Genomic DNA, 22609 nt, shown 5'->3' on the forward strand with positions numbered 1-22609 from the left:
GTATGGTCAATTTGAAATACGTTAAAGGATGCAAACTTCTGCTAGGTACTGTAGTAGCTTTAATGTGTCCATTCTTTCAAGCAGATTGATACCGCAGAGTCTTGCTCTTTATGGATACAAATTTCGGGTAGCTAGATCAAAGCTAGATTTGGACCTTTGACAGTGAATGTTATAGTCAGTAGGATGGAACCAAAATCAGAATATCCTTGGGTATGGAGCAAGCTGATATCTGAAACTATATCCAACAGCCTACGCACACCATCAGGATTCAGTTTTCCCTTAGTAATGTGTAAAGATTGATTAGGTCATTCTCCAAGAGCAGTGTTCAGCAACTGTAGAGAACTATATGCTCAAACTGCAGGACACTTCCCCCCCCCCAGTTTCTTAACAATATAGCTTAGACGCCAGGTGCCATAATTTCTATAGCTACCTCTCACTTTCTGTTGTTCTTGTAAGATGACATGTGAAAGGATCTTACATAGTAGTTACCTATATTCGTAAGTTCTCTTTAGCCTTGTAAAAATCCTCTTATATGTCACAGGGGAACACAAAGAGGGTATAATGTAATTAATATAAAGGGGTTTTAAAAGTTTTTAACTTTTCAAATGGGAAGGTTTGGATTTTTCATTTGTCTGTTTTAGAGGCCCTTAACAGATTGTGCCATTGAATTGAATGTTGGTTACGAATGAGATTATAGAAAATAAAGGGACATAGTCTGTAGGAAGTACATTTCTATTAAGGCAGAGCACCACAGTCAGTGTTGTCAGGTGCAAGCATATCACACTAGTGACAATGGCTAGAAGCACCAGACATCTAAAGATGGGAACCTGCATGATGTGACCTACTGGGTAGATGAACCATGTTTTGATAAACTCTGGAATAAGGACAAGGGTGAATTCTGCTTGATAGACAATAAACTCATTTAATTTTCAGTCATCATGCATTGAACTATAAAAGTTACTTAAGAAAGCCACACCAGGATATATATGTTGCTGAGTATTAGGGAGCAGTTGGGTGGCAGTGCCTTGGTAGAAAGAGGGCAGCTGATTAATAGTAGGCTAATGGTAGGTACACTTGCTGGCTATGTGCAAATGAGGGTGAGAAGGGGTTTGCTTCCACCTTTCTCTGGAGCCAAGTGTAGTCCTCACCCATGTGCTGCTTCATTTGGCTAGACAGGCAATATAGGCAGTAATACCGTTTATGTTCTGAAACAGTCAGAACCACAGTTCAGTCAAATTCAGTACCAGCCACTGTAATAAGTAGCACACGGAGCAAATATGTATTGCCCTGCCCTCTACTTCCACCTCCCACATTACACAAGTGAGCAGGAAAGAGACTCTCACCAGAGGTTAGGAAAACTGTGTGATTTATACTACTGGTGGTAGGTGGAACAGGGGAGACTGTGGGATCAAGAGAGCCAAGTATTTTAAGCATCTGTTATAGGCCTGTGCCAGATGCGGGATACCAGACAAGATGTGCCATTTGTCTGCTCTTGAATGGAATTTCCTATGTCCCTAATACCAAGCAAACTCTGTTTATTTATAATATAACTACCTTTTCTTTTTTTGTAGAGATGATATACAGCACACTTCATCTTTTCACTCACAATGACATTTAAACACTTAAAAAGTGATTTATTTAGCTATGTAAATTCAGTCAGCCTTGGCGGGTGTTTTGCTTTGTCATGGGTGAATCTGTAAAGGCTCGAAAACTCTGTTTGGGGATGCTGAATTGTGTGGTTTCCAGAAGTACAGTCTTCTCTGATGCTCATCTGGGTTAAGAATGAAACCTAAGTTCTTATAAGATGGTAGGCAGTGATTTCAAGTGACCGTTTTCATGGGCACAAAAAGAAATGCTTTGAGAAGTGACTTGAGAAATGCTGACTATCCTCTCCTGAAAGTGGAATTTTTTCCCCTTTTAAGTGATTATACTTAGTAAGTTATTCCAATTGTTTCCCAAAGAAAGAAGCAGAAATTTCTGATCAAAACTCTTTTTTAGAATATGTCAATTAAAAACTACAGCTTTTTGTTGGAAATGCATGCATTAGTTGTAAAATGAAACCTCTCTCACTTGCTGGAGCGGATTTCTAGACAAAACTGGAGAGAAACAAAACCTTCCCAGAGTGACAGTATCTCATAATGAGATTGACTACTTGGGAGTTGAGCATCCCATCTTTAAGTCTCTGTGCTACCTTGTTAATACCAAAGACACAAGCCCCAAACTACACTTAAGACCAGGTGGGAAAGTTAGTTCTAGGGCATCTAGGCTTAGAAGGAAAATGTAACAGCCCCACAGCAGAAGATCTTGGCTCCAGAGTAAGCCAATTGTACAGAAGGTGCGATCTTCTGCATATCAGCCTTTATTAATGTTAGCACCCTTTCCTTCCAGCGCTGGAACGCCTCTTTGCTCTGCTTCAAAGGCACATCAGGCTGGACTGTCACACCTGCCAGCCTTTTCTATGGGCCCTTTCTGATATTTCCGCTCCACAGTCACATCTCTCCTTTAGCAGCAAGCTGTGTCCTGATCACCTTGCTACTCTCCAAACTAAAACCTTTTTTGAACCATTGCTAGTTTTTTTTAGTTCAGAGGAGATGACACCTAAGACAGAATTCTTGACCTGGGACTTCAGTAGACCCCAGCTTTTCCACAGAAATACCTTGGCTTCTTCCAAAGACAGGACAAGAGAATTAAAAATAAATAAAGAAAAATTTGCAAGAAAAATTGTAGTTATAAATTTGCTGATAAAAACATGGAGGCCCACAAAATTACTAATCATGATCCGGGTTCCTCCAGTAATATTCCCTATAACTTTTTAGGTCACAAGGTACATTAAAGCATGTGCAATTAACTATCTGCATAAACAAGGTGCATGATCTTATCCCTTTCTGCCTCAGTTTTTCTGTTTGTAAGGGCTGTCATATTTGACTGGGGTATTGCTCTGAAGTCCAGCTTCTCACTGGAGTTGTTATTACAATAATCCCTGCAGCAGATGTCAGAACTGAATGAAAGCACTGTCATTCAATAATTAAAGCACAAACCACAGCCATCACTTTCCTTGTGTTATTTCAGGTATAAACCAAACAGAGCAGGGAACATATGTTCACACTTGTTTCTAGGTGTAGTTATCTGTTAGGAGAGTATCTTCTCCCCCCTGACCCCAATCAAAGGTTTTTCCAGTACACATAGCTGTTTCTAGCTGTAGCTAGAAAAGATACAGCTGTATTTTTTTGGCTTGTACAGCTTGAGCTCAATCCTCAGCAATATCTTAGAGCTTTTTCACAAAACTATTTTTCTGTAAATATTTTCATTCAATAGTTATCATGTGATATCTATGCTCCCTTAAAATGCACTGGTGACTGGATGCCTTATATTCCTATTGCCAGACTGATCAGACACTGATTTGGGAGGTGGTCTGAAGGCTGGATACAGAGAGCACTTAATGAAAGCTAGACCCTGAGATGGAGTCCTGTTATAGACAGTTCAACAGTTTGATTCTGAGTGACCCAGAGAGCAGCATCTTGAGTGGCAGCTGAATGGATATGGTCAGCTTGGAGAGGAATTTCTAAGGTACCCTTGAGCTCACGGCTTTGGAAACTGTCATTTGCAAATAGACCTCACACAAACAGAGCATAAAATACAGGAACCAGGCTGTGTTTTGGGAGTTTTGCATGCATTCATACTTTGGGGTACTTGGAATCTGGAGGCAGGTCCCCACTTGAGGTTCAGGACAATATCTAATGTAGCTAAATCATGCAGCCTATGGAGGCTGCTGTGAGGAGGCTGTTGCTTCCCACAGAGGTAAAGTCCAGCCAAGAATAGCATGTGTTTCCTCCTCTGCATCTAGCACAACTGCAGCTAAGTGGTTGCTTATGTTCAGAAATGAATGAAATATTCAATGAAAACAAGGATCTTCACTGATGCGGCCACTGCTTCTTAATCATTAAACAAAATAGTGTTGTCTTGCCCAAGTGGGCCTGGCTCTCTAAGGATAATGGAGACAGCACAGTGTTTGGATAGCTGCTGGTTTTTTCTGAAGAGTGGGGAGGGTGTGCCTGCGTGAGGGCATGTTCACAAGAGTTTTTAGCCTGGAAAGAAATAGGTAGGTCTGGAAAGAGCATAATACAGGTTGCCAGACACTGGCACTGCTACTAGAAATAATCCTTTCTCAGAAAAGTACCAAACTGTGGCTGTCTGGTTTGCCCACAGGTATCTGGGCATTTTTCTTGGCAGGCGTGGGTACTGGCAGTTATTTGGCATTTTGATTCCTGCCCCAACTAGTGCCTATTCTTACTTTGCTGAAGATGGAAGGATATGCCTGTGGTTAAATCACTGGCCTAGGGATTAGGCAAAAGTGGGTTCTGCTCAGATTTTAGTCTGCATCCTTCGCCAGGTCACTTAAGCAAGAATTTTGAAAAGTGCTCAGCACCCACAAACAGGATCAGATTTTTCAAAAGCTCTCTGCTTCTACTGAATCAGTGGCCAGATGATCAAAGGAACTTTTCAGAAAATTTGGCTGCGAGTGTCATTGTGAGAGCTACCGGGTGCTGAGCACTCATGAAAATCTAGTTCTTGTTGAGGTGCCCGGATGGGAACCAATCTCTCCAACTAGCCCCCATCGCTACGGGAAGACACTTGAGAATCTGGCCAGGAGCAATTGCTTGAAATGCTACACCAGCCACTTTCTCTGTGCCTCAATTTCCTCTAAAGTGAGAGTGATGTTGCCAGGGTGCTTGTAAGGATAAATTCATTAATCTACTGTATGTGATGTTTTTGGATGCTTCTGCAGCCAGGAGACGGAGGTGAAGCTTTTGTAGTATAATATCTTTCCAGACATACCAATGATCTGTGTAAGCAAGAGTGTGTTAAAGGGACTGGAACAGGAGTTTGGGAGTCAGCTTAGCTCTATGTACAATTTACAAGCCTTCAAGTTCAGGAGCTGCTGCTCTTTGTTTGTCTTGATCGTGAGTCAGGGCTTCGCCATGGTAGGCGATGTAACAAATAGATCAAAAAGACTCACCCTGAAAAACCTTTGTGCTGAACAAAGCAGGGCAGGAAGAATACATTGGAAAGAAATGATAAAGCTGTTCCGTTCAGCTGTTTGCCTTCTGAACTCCCTCCCTGTTGAGTACAGTAGTTTTATCATCTTTCCTCACATGATATTTCTTTCCTCACATTCCACAAAAGCATTTGGTATTTTTTTTGGTGAGTTTTGGGATTTTAGAATTTCAGCTTTACAAGACTGTTTACTCTGGTTGTACTAGATCCTCATATACAGTAGTATTTTTTGCACATGGGGTTTTTTTTGTTTGTTTTAAGACCAAAGAACCTTAACTTCAAAATGGATATTATTGTCTGTCTGGTTTTTTTTTGTTGTTTTTTTTTTTTTTTTTTTTTTTAATTAAACTTACAGTGGCCTCAATTTTGCCTCCAGATGGGGAAATCTGAAAGGTCTTGAGCCTCCTGTGGTGTGTGCTGGAGCAGCCTTCCTTCTCTTTCCGAGCAGCCTCCCCTCACAGGATGTGACATTTTTTTTCCAGCTGAGAGTGGAGCTCTCCCCCCCCCCCCCATTTTTGGCCTTCCAGCAGTGTCCACATCTGTGCTAGCTAATGCTACCCAGATCCTTCTCAAAGGGGCACCAAGGCCTGGCACGCAGAAGCGAAGCCCCCAGGCTCTATCTCCGAAACCCAAGAAACCTCAAACGCATTGTGTTTCCATAAATGCTCCTCAGCTGACTGGGCTGCGGGGAGTTTCTGCTCTCCTCAGCCCTTGCCTTTCCTTTGGGAATGGGAGGTGCAGGCTTTCAATCTGTTTTCTGACTGCCTATGTGCAGAAATGGCATTCTCGTTGGTGCAGGCCGGAACCATAGAGCCACAACGTGAGGCGGGAGGCGGCAAACCAACGTGAGGGGCCCGGCCTGACTGACGAGGGCGATGGCACCGGCCTTCAGGGCCGGGGGCGGGCTGCCGCGGGCTCGCGCCGTGACCGTTACGGGCGGGTAACGGCCGCTGAGCGGACCGGGGTGGAGTCCCGAGGCTGCCCCGCAGCTGAGGCGCAGGCTTTCTTGGACGACAGGTGCTTAACGGCCACTTCTGTTACAGTGTTTTAAACAAAAAGCGGGGCGGGGGTGTCGGTTTGGGATTTTGTGGTGGGTTTGTTTGTTTGTTTTTTAAAGTAGAATACAACATTGTTACAACTAAATTGTCACTAAATTGCATCCACTGACACAAACCCCTGCTATCTCGACAGCTTTTGGGTGTCCAGGACAACATTTCGTGCTTTCCTCAAGTCTCAAAAGACTTACAAGCAGTTAAGCAAGCCAAAATACTTCTCCTTGTCATCTTTGATGGTGGAGGGGGAGAAGCCGGGAAGGAAGGGTTGCTGCGCCCTGAGCTGAGGCCTGTGGTGCAACGTACCCCCGGGAAGTGCCGAGTTACTTCTTCAGTTTTTTACTTTCAGCTTCAGCTTTGGGGGGAGTTGAGGGAGCAGCTCTCAGTCTCATGGATGCAGTTGTTATTTTGAAGTATAAGGCTGTATGTCATGAGTGTCCACCAAGCTAAAATTCCAGCTCCCAAAATACGCTTGATGAATGGAGCATTGAAAATATAATAGGTTTCTGTTCACTTATTTTTGAAATATTTGTTTTTATGAGCTGAACAGTTAGTAGAAAGTTGAAAGCATGTGTAGCAGAGAAAATATCTCTGAGCAGTCACAAATTGAATTTGTTTTGCTTGTGTTTCATAGACCTTTTGTACTAAGTTCTTGAGAGCATTCAGGATACGAGTGACAGATGTGATGTTGAAAATAGGGTGTTTCAAAAGAATAATATAAAATATTCACTGCAAGTGAATTCTGAACTCAGTGAAAGGAAGATTTTGTGCTTGAAATTTGAATCTAAGAGCTACCTTGCCCTGGCTGTGGAACAGACATATACCATAAGAACCACATGCCAAATCTAATTGTTAGGTTGGATTTTAGATACTGAGTATTTGCAACTAGATGCTTAAGAGCAACCTAAAAATGAAATGCAGTGAAGATGACATTACAAAAGATGGCTGAGACGAGTGGATTTCCTTTAAACTACAACTTAAAAGCCATTTGATAATCTTATAGATTACAAGAAAGATGGGGAGAGGCTGTTCAGTAGGGCCTGTTGCGATAGGACAAGGAGTAATGGTTTTACAATAGAGGGGGGTAGATTTAGATTGGATATTAGGAAAAAGTTTTTTACAATGAGGGTTGTAGAACACTGGAACATGTTGCCCAGAGAGGTGGTGGATGCCCCATCCTTGGAAACGTTCAAGGCCAGGCTGCATGAGGCTCTGAGCAACCTGATCTAGTCAGGCATGTCCCTGCTCCTTGCAGGGGGGTTGGACTAGATGACCTTTGAAGGTCCCTTCCAACCCTAACCATTCTATGATTCTATGATTCTATAGCAGTACAAAAATAAAAAATATACTGCTGCAAATGAATCTTTAATGTAGTATCTGGCTTGGAAGTTAAACAGAAGTTTTCTTTATTTCTAGGCTAGTATGAACAATATTTTTAGCTGAGGCTATTAATGCAAGCTTAGGGAACAATCCCCGAATGTTATACCTGTTCCCTTGCATAATAAGTTATGCCCAGATCTCCAAAAGATAATAATAGTTTGTAGGAGTTTCTGAGCATAAGAACTAAGAAAACACAATGGCAGCTTGGACTGTACTGCCTAGACCTCCTAAACTGAGCTATGCTGGTTGGAACTGGAGGAGTGGGAATTACTGTAACAGGCACAGAACATCCAGCTACTGCACCACTTTCATCTGTGGAAGACAAATTGCTGCTGCGTCTGCACCTATATGCACATAAAGCAAAACAGTTTGGAGATCTCACTGCCCAGACTTGCGTGAGACTTGCGTGCACAGTAGGAACTCAGCTTATCATGAACACCTTCATCCGTCACTGGAGTATGTTTCTGGAGCTATTTATCTGGAAGGCTGGGATAGGATGGGACAGAATCCTTCCAGCTGCTGCCTTGTCAATTCATGTAGGGAATTACTACTTAATAAATAGGCAAGGTAGCTCTTGTGAACTGTCATTTAGCCTGTGAATTCTGCATTACACAAGTACTGAGTCTCTTGCAGTAATCTACAGCAGCACATCCCAAATTGTACCCACAACAAGTGTTCCAGTCTCGGAATACGTTCAAGAGGAGCCTAATAATGATTACAGCCATTTTTGAAAGCACAGCTGGATTTTGCTAAGCTCTGCCCACCCTCAGCAAAAATCTTTCCATTCATTAGAGGGCTTGTGCTTTGTTTGAGAGCTCTTTTTTACCCTCTGAGTTAACTAGAACTTGGCTTTGGACCTTTAAATCCTCCTCCCTATCAGCTCAGCAACCACAGAGGCAGTTTATTACTGAAAAGAAATCTAAGAATCAGTTTTGGCCAGCATTGTCTTGGAAAGTTCATTTTATTAACATGGTTTTGGTTTTATTTCAAAAACACTTCGACAAGCACTGACATTTTTGGAACCAGTAAAGCACAAGAGACTTAATCCTAAGGGCCTAAGCTTTGCATTTTTCTGCAGCGAACAATGTGATGTGCTACTATGGTAAATTCAATTCAAGCCACTGACTGAAAGGAAATAAGTACTGAGTGTTGTCTTTTTGCCTTCATTTTCTAAAATACATTTTGTGTGAATGCTAGTGCTTGTGGAATGTCCTTGCTTAACTACACTTTGCTTATTTTCTTTTTATCTATAGCGCAGGTGACAGCTATATCAATGCTGGCAACATAAACTTTCCTCACAAGCCTGCTTTTATTGCTCAACTTTGACCCAAAGAAAGTACCTCTTGACTTTTTGCTGAGATTTGCCAACAAGAGAGTCCCAGTTGTGTGTTTTATATTAATGTCAATCAACTGAGAGTTGGACTAAGATCACCTAATTAATTTACAAAGAAATACTGGGAAAGATCTGAACACTTTCTTTTTTCTTTTTTTTTTTTTTTTAATTATTAAAGGCAAGCTGAAAGAGAAATTGTGGTCTCTGAGACATATAAAAGACCCGTGTTCTGATACTCTGCATTCACTGGAGCTCCACACATGGTGGGAAGAATGGAAGGGCAGAACAGAGGCAAGTCGTGTGCTGGCATAAGCAGACTTGACTGCTAGATTTCTTCAGTGGTAAGTTGATTGTATTTGGTTTGAGTGTCCCTGGGGCTGTGCTGTCTTCCATTCTGCCTCTTTGAAAATTATGTTGAGTAAATGAGAGGCAATGTAAGCATCTCCATTTCAGGGACTGTAGTATATTATATATACATGTGTTGTTGCTTCACCTCATAACACTGGGTTTTGTTAGGAACTTACTTACTCTCTGGAATTTTCAGTTGCAAAAATGGTCAAATGCTTTGCTTGAAGTTCCCTCTGGAAGTCTACAGTGTGCTACTGTCCACTCTTATTTTCCTTTCAGAGTGAAGAATGAAGCAGTATGTTTGTCTGGAAAGAGTGGTTACTTTTTTACTTAGCAGGAAACATGCTGCAGATGTTTCAAAAATCTGGCTTTTAATATACTTTTGATATCCACTATGTGAAGCTGTTAGTTTTGACTCATTCTCCCTGTAATAGGATAGCTTATGCGTATCCTATATGTTGCTGTGACAGTGTCCTAGGAGCTGAAGTGAACTGGCATACCTGACCCAGGAGTTTGTGATTTTTAGTGCTATGGATGTTTATTTAAAATAGAAACTCTTTCTTAAGTTTGCAGTATATCTTTCTCATCTCAACTTTATTTCAGACTGACTGCATAAATTCTATGACCTGTTTCTCCAGTTGCATAACCAGATTATATAGGCCTTTCACTACAAGAATGGAAAATAACTAGTTAGGTTCTTTTTCTGTTTTGTTTTGTGAGGGTTTTTTTTTTAGGTTGGAGTGCTCTTGTTGGTACCGTTTATTTCTTTTTCACAAATGTGAGTTCTCAGAAGCTGGCATTTTTAAGTGTTACAATTTGGGATTGCCAAGAATATTTGTGATAATTGGCCAGATGTCTGCAAACTGAGTATAATGAACACGCACACACACTTTTCTTGAAGAAATGAAAAAAGCAAGGTGTGCATATGATGTGTACAGAAGGATGCTCTAGCTGCATAGTATCATGAATGGCATAGCTCCCAGAACACTTCTCAGATCCTAAGTGGAAAGTTTCTTACCTCCTATGAACTCTGTATTATTTTTGAGTGCCCTCATGTTGAACTCAGTGTAGCTGTCGATGTGACCCTATAAAGAATGATGTCCACGTTCGTGCACAGACACCACAGTCATCAGTTTACCGCATGCACACAGCACTGGGAATAGAACTTAAGACCTTCGCCTCCGCAAACACAGCTGCTCATCTGGCTGTGGGCTTTGTAGCCAGCAGAGGGAACTGATAAACACTCTCATAGGGCTGCTTCATATATTTATTTTTTTTTTCCTAACCAAGAGAGGGCACTGATTCTTACTCCCTTTTGAAAAGGGTCCATTACATGTCACCCCCCAACAGTTTCACCTGCCATTCAAGAAGCAACAGACTTACATTCGTCTTGCTTGTACTATAAAATATGGACTTGTATGAAGAAGTTTTAATCATCAAAAGATGTCCCTAGACTGCACAGTGGTATTAATCCCCTGCAGTGCAGTTATGAGACACTAAATTCATTGCACATCAAGACAATTACAGAAACACATCCAACATTTCAGGAGTACAGGGAGACCAAGCACAATTGTTTACTGATGTGTACAGAGAATAGGCACAGTTATTGCACAAGACCCACAAAAGGCTTCAGAACCAGGACTATCATTATTTTTTTCAACACACAGAGCTCCACAACTGTTGCTGAAGGAGACTTCTGTTAGCACAAAGAATATATCTCACTTTCTGGAGGGAAACCCACAAAAAGGCAACATCACTTATACAAAACTCTAGAAAGTGTAAGTGGCAAAAGTAAGGAAATTTTGTACAGTTAAATATAGATACTTCTTGTTTTTAATCAGACAGAATAAGGCACCTCTAATGTTTTTGTCTTTTCTTGTTCCTCACTACAGTAACTCCATTGAACTGTTGCTCTTCTAGAAATATGAAATTAGTGAAAATTAAAAATTATCTCCCTGAAGAAGGAAAGAACCCACAGCTTAGAATAATTGGAAGGCCAAAGAGTAAGGGAAGATATATGGATATATTTAAGCTTCAGAGAGAAAACGTAATCTTTTGTCCCCTGAGAGATATAGCAAGACACAGAATAAATGGGCAGAAAATTCTGCCTTGTAGATGTGCTCATGGACGTATGAAAATTGTCCTATCTTCTACGGCAGGTAGTGACATGACCATTAATGGTTCTTTTTCTAGTCCTTATCACTCTTGCTAGTCCTCCAGTTACTTCTCACACACTCACTATATTATCTCTGAGCAATGTGTGCTTAGTGATAATTTTCAATTTAAAAGAATAAGAGACAAGGCCCCCATTGCTAGTGCAATTACTCTAGAAATCAAGCATCAGCATTTGGTGTGTTTTTTTTTTTTTAATTTGAAAATGCAGTATTTGCAAGGCCACAGGGGTAATTAAGAGTCTGTACCCCCATAAATTAGCTCTGTGGTTAAAAACTAAAGCTGGTGTGTTTTTTTGTTTGCTCATTTTAATGGGTATGAAATTATATAATATACATTTATAAATGTGGCATATGATAGCAAATACAGAAAGAAAGGAAGAATATATTTTATGTACCATACAAGATCCATGTGGATAATTTTGTTTAAGCATCATGTGCTTCTCTTTGAGCTCTTTACTGCTACTGAGTTAGCAAGACTGAATTCCTACAGTCAGATGTTGCCCATAATTTCTGGTCAATGGTAGTGGATCTCAGCTTATCCTGCCAAGAGTCGGTTAGTCTTGTTAACCACAGAGTGTAAGAAAGAGGTGGTCATTTTGCTATTTATTTATTTATTTTGTCTCTCCAAGAACGATGTGGAAATCCTGTTAAGGGGTTTGTAAAGGGTTTCAGAAGAAGTTCAAAAGTGTTAAGAGTAAATTACCTCTCAAAACTTGTCACTGAAATTCTCCCTGCTGTTCAGCCCTAAAGAGTCAGGCAAAGACAGATCAGCTGCAAAGGGGTGGACTTTTTAAGGCTGAATACAAAATGAGACACGGGATGAAAGTGCTGGACAGGAACCCAGAAGAACTGAATCTACCTCTCTACCATGAATTTTCACGGTGACCATAAGCAAAATAGTCCATGTATTTAGTATCAGCATGGCCGGAGGAAAACATATCTCTGCCTCTGGAGAGGTGAGTGAAAAAAAATTTATGAAGATCAGAATGTCTCACAAGCAGCTGTAGTGGCAGCCTATGCCTAGATAAGCAGACAGTGATATGTTTATCCTATGTTTCTAGGTATCTAGTCTAACACTTCTGACAGCAATGGGAGTTACTAGTGGCTTAAGAGGACGTTAGTGCCCTAAATGTACTCCTAAAACACCTAAGTGCGACTGCCAGGAAAAAATGGCTGGGCATGCTGGCTTAACACTTAACTGGTCTGTGGCTGAAGAATTAATATAGTCTCTTTACTTTTATTTTGTTCTTTTAAAATGTTATGGTCATTACTCAAAAAATCTGAATTCCTTGTTCTCCCACTGATTCACTTTTTAAAAAGTGTGGTTGTAGCACTATTTTAAAATGATAGTATTTTTATCTTAATATCAATATGCTTTGATCTTTTGCAAATGAGTTTCAGATCAGCACAGAATTCAGTAAATGCGTTCGTAGACATCTAAGTTCTCTTGGAGACCTGCTGTGTGCAGTTTCCCTTCATCCCCTGCTGCAAAGTGATGCTAAACTGAATTATCTACTCAGCCTAAGAAAAATTGCTCAGAGGAGATTCTGATCTAAATTAGACGCATTCCTTTGAATAGAGTTGTCTTAATATGTTCTGCAATCCATTTTTCAAATGCCAAAATATTACATTTCACAGCAGGCTTTAATAAAAAATATTTTGCTATGTACACATTTCCTGTGGCAAATACACTTTTTAAAATTCCCCCCCCCTTGAAAATTGCTCTATTAGAAATTTTGATTTATCTGATAAAGTAAACTTCTGTGTGAACAATGATGCTTTACTGCCAGATTGTAGACCTAAATTCTGTGCACATTACACTTAAAATCACATATCTATGTTTTACAAGAGGGTTGCTTTTGGAGAGGGAACGGGAGGTTTGCTATGAAAATCAGATGCTAACTAAGGAATAAAATTTTGTAGCTCAGAGACAGAATGCCAGTTATGAGGAAAAACATTGGCCTCTATTCCTGTCTTCTATGGGCAATTTATATGGATTACCTGAATGCAAAAATAGTTTTACTGTAAGCCTGCTATAGGAAGCACTGTACTTTGTTTTTGAGCAGTTCTGTTTGTTTGGGGTTGGGTTTTTGTTTTTTTTTGGGTTTTTTTTTTAAGATACTTATGTAATCTTCCAGGCAAATAGCTGAAGGCAGTGTTTTCTTTTCCCCATTAGTTACAATAGATAACATGTAAAATACAGAAAAAATCTTAGATACAGTATGCAGAAAAGGGCACTTTGAGCAGAGTTCTGCTGTTGTTACTCAGTGCTATAGCTTAAAGTATTGCAGCTAATGTGAGTACAGCTATATGTGGGCATAATTCATTTTTAGAAAATATTTATGTGGGAAAAGAACAAAAAAAGAGTCAATTTAGAAAGAACTGTTTGGCTATCAAGAAGAAAATATCACTCTGTAACTGCAGAATTTATTACATTGAGTACAAACAAACAATTTACAGACAGCATTCACTGCTTGCTTTTGGTAGTTCATGCTTTTCCTCCTCTCTGAGCACTGGAGAGAGGCATTTGAGGATTAGAATTTCTATGATGGAATTTCTTTAAACAGGTGACTGTGTGTTAAAAGTGCACTGACTCACACAACGTGAGAAACTGGTACTACTCGCTAATAGATTCATCTCTATGAGGATGGACAGATGAACAGAGGGGAGTGCAAATATAGTTTTGAAAACACTTATTAATGTTTCAACTGTTCAGTAGCAGTCTCTGGGCACTTAACTATTCTTTTTTTTTCTAGCATTAGAAATGCCTATGTAGGCAAACTGTAGCTAAAATATAATTCAAGCTGATCTAGAAATTTCATAGAGACACAAGGTCTGTTGTTCCAAGAAACAGAACTTCACTTGCGAAATGTGTGCTTTAAGCATATTTGGTACCAGACAGTGAATTCCATCAACCTTATTAACTGTGCTTCTGTGAGGGCTTAAGTTCCATCACACTTTTTTTAAAAGCAGTGAAGCCTGTGAAGATGCACTTCAGTCCTAAGATTGGCTCAATCTGTCTAGTTAGTAATAAAAAAAATTTCCTTCCTTAAATTAGCACTAAGCATTTTTTTTTTCCCTCAAACAGAATTTAAGGAAGCTTTAGAGTGTAGGTTTTTTTTGTAACTTTGACTGGACTGAGAGGGAGACTACTAAGAGGGATAATAAATTGTTACAGTCAGTCTGGGTATATTGATCTCTTCAAAATTAATCAGAGAGGGAGAGAAGACCTTTTCCCAGCCACACTGTTTCCCAGCAAGATCTGTTTTTATTTCATTGCTAAAACAACAGACTGTTACTAACTTAAATGTCAGATGACACTACAAAAAAAAAAAAGGGGTGGGGGGGGTAGAAGCCAGCACCACCCAGCAAGGCAGTGCTAGAGTTCAGATTAAGACTTCCTCACAATAGCTGGTTATAACAGAAACCTGAAGTAGCAGTATTCTTACCTTGAGTACACAAGATCCAAGAAGAGAAGATCACTGGCTCAAAACACTGGAGGACTGAGAAAGTGCTCTGATCTGCTGCTGGTAGCATGCACTTGGCTTTTATGTGCAGGTGGGAGGAGCTGCTTTCTTCGGTAGGTGGGCAGTGAGGATAGCAGGCAGACAGCCTTCAGAAGGCATTGTGGAGTAGATTTTTGCTCTTTGGGGACAGAGGGAGGGAGAAAAAGCAAGCTGGAAGGGAGAAGAAGTAGTGTTGGCTTTATTTGTTGTTTTTTCTTTAAATATTTAATTAACTAAAGATTTTCTACTGTATTTGTTTCTCTGAAGCTGAATCTCTGAATTATTCCAGTTACAGTTATAATGCTACTAGGTCTTACTTTGTCTTTTGGAAGGATTTTTACAGCAGTGAGATGATAATGCAAAGTAGTTATCAGAAAGGCTAGTGTTTCACTTTCTGAGAAGGAATAGCTGTGAAGAAGCAGTCACTTGTTCCTTGAAGTTGTCTGTTTACTCAGGGATTGAACTTCCTTTATATTCCAATGTCTACTAGATCTCAGCTCTGGAATCCTCCCCAGTTTCTGTTGTGTTGAGGTACCCAGCTTTTCCTTGATGCAGATGTAACATGTGCCATCTACGTAGTGACTTTCTAGCAGTTTGGAGCAGTTTTATTTTTCCCTGTGTCTGAGTTCTAAACAATTTTCCCAACTGGTATTCTCAAACGGCAAATGTAGCCAAAAAGACAAACCAGTAGGGATATGCATTCCTGGTGGTTTCTGTGTAAAATTATTCATTGTTCTTTTTAACTCATTCATCTCTTTCAGGGCACAGAAGAGTGGATGGTACAATGTCCAGACACTGGCTCCTGCAGGTGAAATAGACAGTTGTACCCATCTGGAACACACTTATTCTGCATTTGTACATGTCCCTGCATGAGGCATTTGGGCCTGTATTATTTACCATAATACACAAGTAAAACCTGTGTTGTATTGGAACATTAGTGAGTGGAGAAAGCTGGAAAGATAGAACAGGAACGCGAGGGCAGTGGTGTGTGTAATCAAGGGAAAGCTTAGAGGCACATCCTGATTTAAAATCCAGGGATGACCAGCCAGAAAAATGAATGAGAACCTTAATTTACAGAGTTGAGAAAGCAAGTTTGTAGCGAAGGTAATGGAGATGAGAGGTGATATATACTGCTTCTTGCACTAAAGGGCCAAACTGTTCACTGGATAAGATGCTCATAGAACCTGAGAACTTCCATCAATATCCTGAATTTGCCCTCAGTGTTACTCTTGTGTCTGTATTTTGAGATCTGAAAATATATGCTATGATCAGTATAAAGAGGTCTCGAGTCCTAATATATTTATGTTGGTAATGTTATTAAGATGGATTCAGAGTAACATTCACTTCCTTATCTTTCTTCTCCTTTTCTCTTGATTATGATGAGCTTTTTTTTTTTTAATTGTATTGAGTGAGTTGATCAGAACATATTTAGTTGCATACAACTTTATTTGGTTTTGTCTTTTTAGAAAAAGACTTACAAATCAAGCACCCATCAACTTGGATGTCAGTGTTATATGACAGGAGTAGCTGCATAACTTTGGTGATGTAGCCTCTGAAACTTAGAACTGTCAAGCTAAAAAGGGCTAGTTAAATTGCTAGTATTTCTTACAGGTATCAGGGTGCTGTCGGATAGGGCAATTTCTACATTATTGCAAGTAATTTTGAAAAAAAAGTCATGTTGTTTTGTTATTTCTGCAGCACTCAATGCATTTTTGCAGTTCTCATTAAGAAATTAGTTTCTGCTCTGAAGGGATTACAGTGTACTTTTCGAAAGACTACATAAAGTAATGGTAACATGGGAATAGAGAAAGTATGGGTACAAGTTACTGCAATAAGTTTATGTAATTAGTTCAGGTATGGCACCTTGTAGAGGTTCAATTAATTAAATGATGTACATAAACTGGAGTTCTACTTAGCTAACATCTAAACAATCAGATGGTTTTGTACTTACAGAAATCTAGGTCAAGACTTTCAGAAATCAGAGAGTAAATAGGTACCCGTGTCCCTTACCTGATGATTAAACTATTCTTACTGTTTCAAAATTGCTGAGCTTTCTATAGGTCCCTTTTAAAATCAATGGATACTTCTATAAACTCTGTACCTTTTAAAGATCAAACTCTTGGGAACAGAAGTTTAAATTCAGAAGACTAGCTGTATGTTGATATTTTATTTTATCTATTTATTTTTTAGCTCTTGACCCTAAACTTCAGGTGCTAAGTGCCACTTCATTTCTCAGAAGTGAGTCAATACTCAAGCCAGATCAGTGTAACTCCTCTATACTCCATTGGTTGTGGGCACTGATCATGTGTCCTACTGTACTGCAGATTCAAGGGTAGCCTTACCTTTTTATGCTTCTAGAAGAGAAGAATTAAAGAAGTTTTTCTTTAGATTTTTCGTTCAGGGAATCCTAAGTCACTTTGCAAGTGTTAAATAAATCCACCAACACATAAAATAAAAAAAAACTATTAGAGCTATATTAATGATTATTAAAGCACCACCATGACACAATTATATGGAAGATTACCTGAGAAGACTAGAATATTAGGCAGAGACCTGTGTTTTTCTAGTTACTGGATTGCTTATCTTTCCTAACGAGATTTTTAGTAGATGAAAACTTTACCAAAATATCCGTGGTAAATTCGATTTAGGTCATCACATGATTGACTGTATTTCAGGGGACTCTGCCAGGCCGGACAGTAAATTCGATGTCCAATCTTTCAGTCTTCATTTACATTTTAAAAAATAAAGTTATTCTTTCAAGAGACACTTCAGTGCTCCATTCTTGCCTCAAAATGTCCCGATTGGTTTGCCATGAGCTTCCAAGTATTGCTTGAGGCAGCCTGTGCTTTCAGCCTATGCTTCCAAAATCCGTATCAGGTATTTGCTTTTGTTGATGTTAGGGCTACACCTGTAGTGCAGAATAGAACTGTTAGTAAGGGAATTAACTTCAGGAAATTACCTTAGACTTGGATAGATGGTTTTACCACACTTTTGGGAACCATGCTCTTCAATGAGTCTTCCATTAAATTAAATTTGTTCCAGCATACAAAGTGTATGGCAAAGAACAGTTATTAACAGAGACGGCATCATCCTTAAAACAGAGGTTAAAACTATATCTGTACAAATGACAGGCATTTCACTCTAGACCTTTTTAAAAGGAGACAATGCAAAATTCCTGCGTTTGTTCCATAAAATAATTAAGTGATTACTGCCAGTTTGCCCTGAATGTAACTGAACTAAAATAATGTGAATGAATGTGTTGGTGGTGGATGCAGAAAGAATCACTCTGAATAGATTGGGAGGTTGAACCTTTGTGATTTATGTAGCATCACAGCAACAGCTCAGGTAGGAGGCTACTTGCTGTTTGGTGGCATTATCGAAGGAGGAGAGTTCCCAAAGAGATAGCATGGTGATGGTAGAAGATTAGCTATCAAGATCAAGCTGTCAACATTTTTTTAAACACAAACTGGAAAGAATTAGAGGGAGACCTCCTAACGTAAAGTGGGATAATACAGGTAATAGCAACCTCATGACATAAAAGTTAACTCTTCTAAATTTCAGCTAGAATTTTAAAATTGCCATAATTAAAAAAAAAAGAGGAAGAAATTTCAGAGTTTTGTTGGTAGAAAAATATTCTGAACAGCCTCCATGTAAATTTCTGTTAATGTACACAGCCCTCATGTACATATATTCTTCTTGTCATCTTATTTGACTGTAGGACCAAAGACACAATTTCTCCACTTGACCTGTAGTGTATTTTATTAACCTATGGTGTCAAGGCAACATTCTGTCTTCTGTCATGCTTCCCATCACTGTAAATTTTATCCAGAGTCTTTCCACCAAATTTGCCTTCTAAAGAATTAAATGTGACAGTGTTGCAGTTTTTATAGAGCATTGTTAGTTTTGGGTTTTTTTTCACAGTAAAGATTCACCTAGAAGGAAGAGTAAGGGGGGAGAGGGAACAGTTTTCAAAGTGCCAGCTCAATTAAATTTGTTTTCTCTGCATGATACTAAGGATCTCTGATATTGCCTTTCAGATTTGCATCTGTAGATTAGGGCCAGTTAGATGGTCTGGCTACAAACCCACTGCATGCCAATCCAATGTAGGATACAAAATCAGGATACATTTTGAAAGTGCAGATCCTGCATTCTAAATAAGCATACACCAAGTCCTGAATGTATGTGTGGAGGGAGCACATTTAAAAGATATATGGCTACTTCTACCAGTGTTTCCTTCTGTATGACAAGGTTCATTCTTTAGCACATAACCTGTTTGAGGCAGAAATGAAAAAAAAAAACAAAACCTGAAAAGAATTGATACAGAACATTCTGTAGCCATAACTAATGCCATTTTGTGTGCATCTTGGCTCTACTGATTCTGTTTAGTATTGTGTCCACCAATGAAAATGGAATGCAATCCAAATCTGCTAGTATTAGGTCAATCAATCCAGCCTACAGTTGCATCACTTCTCTCCTATATTTACTGTATTCTTATATCTATGTGTCAACTCTGGAAGTTCCACTGGGATTCACTAGCTAATGTTGATGCTTACCATATCAAAACAAAAAAAAAATCTACTTTTTTTTTTTTTTTTTTTAACAAGGTGACTCTTGGCAGTGTTAATTTAAAGACTAGCTGTTTTTCTAGAAGGTATATGATATAGCATAAGCCAAATTGAACACATAAAGGCTAGGAACTCACTGGCTGGGGAAGCAGTTCTGCTAAAAAAAATTGAAGAGTCTTCACAGACAGCAAACTGAACATGAGCTGGTAGTGGGCTGTGGCAGCAAAGAAGGACAACAGTATCTTGGACTGTAGTAATAGAAGCACAGCCAGTAGCTCCAACAAAGTGGTTATCCCACTCTACTCAGCACTTGCTAGGCCATATTTAGAAGTCTATGCCCAATATTGAGCCTCCCAGTGCAAGAGAGATATCAATGAACTGGAGCGAGTTCAGTGGAGGGCCACTGAGATTGTCTTCAGGGTTGCAGTGCTTGCACTTTGAGGGGAGGCTGCAGGAACTGAGCTTGTTCATCCTGAATAACAGTTGGTTTTGGGGGAACCTAACAAACAGCAGCCTACAGTACCTATGAGGAGGTACAAGGTGGAGCCGGGCTCTTCACAGTGGTGGGAGGACAACAAACAACAGGCCTAAGTTGAAAGAAGGGAGGTTGTGTCTGAATACAGGGAAATTTTTTTTCTCTGCAAGAACATTTAGGCAGCGGAACTGGTTGTTTGGTGAGGCTGTGCGGGCTCCATCTTTAGAGACTTTCAAGAACTGAGTGGATAAAGCCTTGAGCAGCCTGGTCTGACCTCATGATTGACCTTCCTTCAAGCAGAGAATTAATTCGATTAGAGATCATCTGAGGTTCTTTATTATCCTGTTGTCGTAGTTCAGCCCCGATCGGACCAGACTACCACCTTAGGCCCCCCCTCACTAACAAAACCACGACACCTGTGGTCCTATGTTATTGTACAAAAATGTTGAATAAGTTCTCACTCAGGTGATATTGTACCAGAGTTCAGATTAGCTGGGTTTCAGTTCATCTGCATTTGAAGAGGTTGGGTCATTGGGCCAGGGGATGATCAAAATTGATAAAGCATTGCTGTATTTAAATCTAGTGTTTATGCATTTCTGAAAAATAACCAAGATAACATGTGAAAGTCTTAACTTTTAATGTATGATTGAGGATTAAATAAGACGTGCCTTCAGTTCCACCAGAATGTGCTTGGTGGCAGTATTATGCATTGGGTGTGTGTGTTTTGAGTATTTTTCTTTTAAATAGATTTCCTGAAAATTTATTTAATGAAGCCAAGTGGCACACGTTTTGGCTGTAATATATATTCTTTTAAATCTCTCTGCCAAAAGATTATATTGTGTTTTTTATTTTAGAAAGATAATTTGTGCTGTTTCAAATGAAATATAGCATCCTTGGGAAAATATATTTCTGATCAAAGGAAATATTTGGCCCAGTGACGCTGAAGTTAAAAAGAGAGTGAAAGACAATTTGAATAAAAATGTTGATGTTTTCTAATCCATCTCTACCACACAGGTCTTATGCCTTATTTCACAGATATTACTCACTTTGTAACTACACAATTAATCAGTTTAGAAATACACCTTTTTTTTGCTACTTTACTTACATCATTAATAAATTATTTGCCCTTCTGCACACAAAAAAAAGCCATACAGAGACAGAATTATTTATCTTTTTTAATGTTCAAATGGCCTAGTATTATGAGAAGATCACTAAACTGTAGGAATTTATCCCAAACATCATAACAATTTTTTTTTTCTTCAGGACTAGGGAAAAAGTAGTTTTATCGCATATTTGGTCATTGGCAACATTATTTTTGAAGTCCAATTACTGAGATTTTTTTTTTTTTTTTTGAGACTCAAAATGGACATAACTTATTATCAAATGGACGTGTGGAAACTTTGCAGAGAACACATAAAACACATCTTGCAGTAACAACCCACACTTTCTTCAAATTGCATCAAATTTTAGTGTTGAGGGGAGACACTATTATTTATCCTAACTCCTGAGAATATGATGTAGAGGAAGCAGGCCAGCTTCTGCTCTCAGTTGTAGCATTGTGAAATAGGCGTGTGAGCACAGACATGATTGGAAATGCACACATAGATTTCAGTGGAGTTGCACTTCAATCCTTCTGTCTTTTTCAGTCTTCTTACTTTGCTATATGAGATCAGAGCAAGGCCTATGGAGTCTTTAGCAAAGACAGGCTTTCAGCTCAATGCTATCTGCAAGTGTTTCATTGATTCCATTATTTTTATTATATACTTATATACTTACAACTATATAAGTTGTAATCAGTCTTACTTTTATTAATTTTGGTTCACAGTTTAATACTTCCATTACTGTCTTCTAGTGTAGACATTAAACCATGTTAACTTGTTCCCAAGAACTATAGGCTAATTTCAAGTAAGTTAAAAAACTACCAGAGTTATTTCATAGACTACTTTGGACTTTGGTTTTCTTTTTTCTTTTTTTCTTTTTTTTTTTTTTTTATTTTTAGTAAAGTACTTTAACGACCTTCTAAAAAAACCAGTCAACTCTGGAAACAAGTCCTCTGAGTTAACTTTAGCATGATAATTAAGAAGACGTTTGAGTGCTCTGTCCAGCTTGTGTGTCTGATCTTCATAGAAAACCACTGAAATCCTTACTACCAGCCAACAGCTAGAGCACAAGAAGTAAAGAAGTTATGGTATGGATGAAAAGTTTTTCTGACATTGCTGGTGAACAGATGTAACACTCAAGTAAATTTCAAAGTACTGGTTTATTATTAAGTAAGAAATTTGCTGGCCACCGTGTTGACCAGGAGGAGAAAAGGAATACGAAATGACACATCAGCGTTTCTGCAGGCATTCCCAAACTGATGCTTTTATCTTTTTTTTTTTCCATGGAGTTTCATCTGGAAAAAGCTCTTTTCTTGTGAATATTCAAAACATTACCTTGAAGAATGAGTAGAAAATTATAATTTATATGTATTGTGTTCTGGACGAAGGCCTTTTCCTAGCTGTAGAAATTCAGTGAAAACAACTCTTTGAAGTTTATAATAATTTATTTGGTTTTATTAACTTGTCTTATTTCTCATAATGGATACACTCTCAGGGTGTCTCCTTGCTCAAGTTAAAACTGGAGGAGTTAAATCAATGTTGACTTTTTTTTTTAAATTCTATTCAAAGCTTTAAGTAGCCTTCATTAATACACTGTAATGCATTCAGTAATGTTAGACAA

At 39.0% G+C, this 22609-nt stretch overlaps 1 protein-coding gene and 1 long non-coding RNA gene across 4 annotated transcripts in view; one reads left to right on the forward strand and one right to left on the reverse strand.

The window, feature by feature from the left end:
- The window catches only part of COL8A1 (collagen type VIII alpha 1 chain), a 90704-nt gene extending 75818 nt beyond the window's left edge, over positions 1-14886 (reverse strand). Inside the window, exon 1 of one of the 3 annotated variants that reach the window (XM_086761767.1) lies at positions 14792-14886. The gene's annotated coding sequence lies outside the window, so the exon portion shown is untranslated. Of the gene's footprint in view, positions 1-12045; positions 12130-14791 lie in introns of those variants that run through there. The other 2 variants (XM_086761752.1, XM_086761760.1) reach the window with 2 other exon arrangements.
- On the forward strand, positions 14784-22133 carry LOC147602217 (uncharacterized). The gene is made up of 3 exons (XR_015260458.1): positions 14784-14900; positions 15610-15656; positions 21888-22133. It is a non-coding gene; the product is annotated as an uncharacterized LOC147602217 (long non-coding RNA).
- The last annotated feature ends 476 nt before the right edge of the window (positions 22134-22609 follow it).

Source organism: Chlamydotis macqueenii, chromosome 1 (assembly GCF_036417535.1).
Source record: "Chlamydotis macqueenii isolate bChlMac1 chromosome 1, bChlMac1.mat, whole genome shotgun sequence".
Lineage (NCBI taxonomy): Eukaryota > Metazoa > Chordata > Aves > Otidiformes > Otididae > Chlamydotis > Chlamydotis macqueenii.